The following is a 4,728-nucleotide window of genomic DNA, read 5'->3' as shown; positions in this document are numbered from 1 at the left end:
TCATCATAGATATTGTTTGTGGCATATAACTAGAAACGCAAGGAAACATTTGTCTCATGAGTTTGTCTTAAAAGAAAATCTGTTTAGGGATTTCTGCAAGTGTTTATATGGTTACAAGACTATTGCAGAGTTTGAACATAATTGGGAGGTAATGCTTGAAAAGTACAATCTAAAAGAGAATAAGTTGCTAGAAAATTTATTTGGAAAGCGAGAAAAGTGAGCATCAACTTACAGACGTGACCTATTTTTAGCAGGTATATCATTTCTTGTATCTGCTCTTCTTTTTTTTTTTTCGAGAGCTAGTTATCTCAATGGTAGTTACATCACTTTTCTCTAAATAATTTCTTTGTGGTCTAATTATAAATTTGCAGGTATGTACACGACCCAACGATGTGAAATCATCAACTCTTACTTTGATAAATACCTGACAAAATGTATGGCTCTTTCTAAGTTTGTTAAACAATATGAATTAGCTGTCAGGAAGAAAACAAGGAAGATTATGCCACCATTTATGCAAGGCTAGTTTTAAGACTTAACGTTAAAATTGAGAAGGATGCAGCTGAAGTTTATACAAGAAGTATCTTTTGTAAGTTTCAAAAGCAGTTATATCAAGGTCTTTCTTACCACCATAGGAAAGTTGATGAGCATGGAACAGAATGTGTCTACAAAGTGTGGATGGAAGGACACAAATCGCCAAGACCGGCCGTCTGTTTGAGCCTTCTACAATGAGTGCAAAATGTAGCTGTCAATTGTATGAATTTGCAGGTTATTTGTGTAGGCATATCTTGAAGATTTTTTTGGTTGAAGATGTTCAAACTCTCCCAAAATAGCATGTACTCAAAAGATGGACAAGAGAAGCAAAATCTGGTTTGGTGGTGTTCGGAAATGAAGAAATTCAAGTGAGTCGTCAAGAAAGTAAAACAAGTAAATATTGCAAACTTTGCAAACTGGGAGTCAATATTGCGTGTAAGGCTTCACCGTCTGATGAAGTATACGAAGTGGCAATGAAAGGTTTACGCAATACCTTACGAGATGTTGAAGCTGCACTTAGGAATATATCATTACGTTCGGAGGAGCAGAATGAAAAAACTGAAAAGGATAGTTACTAATCAGGTTTTTCCTTGTCCTGGATAGTTAACTGATCTAAAAAGGATATATCATTACCTGATTGTAACTATCTTTAACTGTTTTTAGTTCTTTGTCCTGGTTGTTTCTTGTAGCTCTTGAGATAGTTTGTAGCTTTCTATTCTTTGGCTCGATTTTAGCACACATTATTCACATTGTGTTTCTCTGCAACTCTGACAACACAAAGAATTGGAGTTGCTCCTTAGACGAGGCCTTTCAAACTTGTAGTTAGACAACCTTTCAAAAAGAGTCCCCTTATACTCCTTATAGAGTATGATTTCCACTTTCATCCATTATCTTCGGATATATACTTAAAATATTCAATTTCAGCACAACAACGCACACTAGCTAAGCTGTTGAAGTTTACCTTATATGTAGGGACGTACAACATCCAGACTAGTGTTTGCATTGGAAGTTTTAAATAATAAGAATCTAACAGTAGAATCTCGAATTGATTAAGAAGTTGGATAATATCCAAATTTGGTTAATGAAGATTATGCAACAACCCAACAAATTTTGTACGTAATACAAGTACATAAAGACTTAACATTAGAACATACAATATCCGATAAGTTTTCTTGAGCACAAGCGTAACCACTTTCGAATATAGAACCTCTGTCATATCATAAGAGTTCATAGAAAATTGGTTTATGGTGACTCGTAACGTGTCTTCTACTCTCCCAAGTTCGCGTCTAGCAGCTATGCACGCAATTCTCAGCTGCAACAACACTTCTCAGCTGATAAACTCCTAATTTGATCAATGTTTCTTGAAAATTCCCAATGAACTGCAAAAGATAGGCCAAGTGAGATCAAAATCTCATAATCCGATCCACAAGCTATATGTACTATTACAGTATCATATAAGAACACTTTTCTTGCAATGCTAAAATCATAGCAAGTATAGAACAGGAAAGGGCGCGCTATCCACAATATGGCGCTATCCACAACAGGAAAGGGCCCGTCCCTAATTGTGTATAAAACTACCCAACTTTTAGCCACATTTAGGATGGGCTCAACAGGAAAGGGAGCACTATCCACAATATGGCGCAAAATGGTGTAGCAAATACAATAGAGTGATATAGTATGTAGCTGATAGGATAATTGCTGACAATCACTCCATTAAATTTTCCGGTACTTGGTTCTATCAGTTAGGCCGAGGATAGATTTCTGGAGTAATATCTTTCTCATAACTCATAAGAAGAGTTCATATCACAACTTCAATTAAGGGCAATCAAATGTGCTTGCAGAGGTACCTGTACCTGTGCAAATTCATATATTCATAAATTGAATGCTCTATAGTGACAAACATTTCTGTTAACTCTGGTGTTGAAAATACATTGCTAGAAAATGAACCAAGCTTCATAGACATAATCGAATAATGTTAATCATATTTTCTACAGCAGGCTGTGTGTCCAATGAAGTGGTTTTTGAAAATCCTAATAATATCTGCTTACTAGTGACACAAAAAGGCAATGATTGTTAATTAGAAACACAAACAACAATTGTAGGCCAACTCGCAATAAATAAAAAGATAGAAGCCATACCCATGCAGTGATCTTACATAAGATGGATGGTTGATGGGCCCGAAAATGCAGCAACTTTATGAGCATGTTGTCCTTCACACCTATAGATACCTTTCATTTCTTTCTTTATAGCAGCATGTACAAGAAGAATTTCAATGGAAAACACATACTCTTTGCAAAATATTATACTTCAAAGGTGTAAGCAAGCTAATGTTTTGATGTCTTCTGATCATAATCGTTCATAAGTCAAATAGCCATTTGTTAAAAATCAAACTTTGAAAGTAAGCATATATAAGAACAACGAAAATAATCAGAGGGCTTAATATTCACTAGATGTTTACCTTCCGTTGTTTCTTTTCCTCCTTTGATTCCACACCCTGTTGTTTCAGTGGTTTCCTTTCTTTCTTTTCCTCTTTTGATTCGTCACCATGTCGTTTCTTCTTCAGCTTATCAAATCTGGACCCCCGAGCTTCTTTGAATCAAGAGAATATATGATTTAAAAATCAAAGTTTGTTAATTTGGAGCGAAAGAAGCAGCATTGATGATAGGATTATTTTGAGGTTTGATTTTAGGGTGGAAATTTTGGGTTTGATTTTACCAGGGAAATGAGGAGAGAGAAATGAGAAGAGAAGAATTTGTTTATTTTCTCGTTGTTTCTTGGTGTTATTTCATTTTTTTATTTTCTTCCACGTCATTCCAATCTAGCCAATAAGGGTGTGTTTGTTAACTGGCAAACTTCTAGTGGGAAAATATAAGATTTGCCAGTATTTTCCCACTATAGATTTGCCAGACAAATCTCTAGTGGGAAAATTTCAGTTTGCTAGTGTTTGTTTGCAAAAATTTATAGTGAGAAAATATAAGATTTGTCATTTTTGCCAGTGTTTGTTTACATGGTTTTTCTCTAATGGCAAATGATATTTCAACTTTTTGGAGATAGTTTTTTTTTTGTTTTCAAACTCAATGAAGTATAACAAAAAATAAAATTAAATACAAATTAAATAAAATTAAAGACATTACAACTCAACTTTAATAGTATCCATAAGATGTCTTCTCAAATAACCATAAAATAAAGTGAAAGTGCAATGAACAATAACAACTATTATTATCCGAAGACATATAAAATGTCATTGTGCCTTGGAGAAAACCAGCTTAGCTTGAGCATAATAACTCTTCTCTAGCTCGCTAAAATTTACAAAGCTAGATGTTCAGAACCAAATCCTGCAGCCGCTGAAGAATTTGTTTCCACCAATGCTCTTGTTGTTACCTCCTCAATACCATTTATTATATGCTCAACAATCTACTAGTGAAGTTAGTGGGCACCAACACAACACCACTGTCCATGTAATCATTTATATAAAATCTACCCCAGAAGGACTTGATATTTCCTCTCAAACCCCCCTCGCACATTTAGTTTCACCACACTATGTTTAGAGCCTAGAGGACTCCAATCTCATTCTTCTACTGTTAGAGCACAATTTAGTTGGGCTGTTATCCCCAATTCCTCAAGGCTACAGGAATTGCATTCGAACTAATGTTGCACCCCTTGCTCAAGATACTTGTGTGCAGTGATGCACCTGCCTTTGAATTAGTGTCCTACAAAATTGAATGTGTGCCTTCCTTGTTTGAAATAAACCCAGTTTCTGTTCTTCCATAATGGTATAATTTGTGGCAACCACGGCTGAACTCCAAAGTTAAATGCATTCTGTGATAGCAATGCTATCATGTTAGCAAAAAGTAATTTCTGATTGTATTTTCAGGATTTGACTTGCTACTAACACATTTTGGGTCACGACACCTTTCCTGTTACGATACCTAGCCTGTTGTGCTAGTGGTAAATTGATTGGAAAGTGTGTACCATCAACCACACCCACATCATCCTAACATAAAAAACTTCATAAATATTTATTGAACTATTAAACATTGAAATCAGAATGATCCTGTCCATTTTCTAAAAAGTCGGCTGACCTTGAAATAGCAATGCCAATGATGTGTGTTGGTACACTCGCGAGGAGAGTTATCAACGGTAACATTTGTTACTAACTCTCTGAATAAACAAAGAATTGCATTCAACACAAGATGG

The sequence above is a fragment of the Coptis chinensis genome, chromosome 4 (genome assembly GCF_015680905.1).
Source record: "Coptis chinensis isolate HL-2020 chromosome 4, ASM1568090v1, whole genome shotgun sequence".
In the NCBI taxonomy this organism is placed as follows: Eukaryota; Viridiplantae; Streptophyta; class Magnoliopsida; order Ranunculales; family Ranunculaceae; genus Coptis; species Coptis chinensis.
This window is presented reverse-complemented; position numbering follows the sequence as displayed.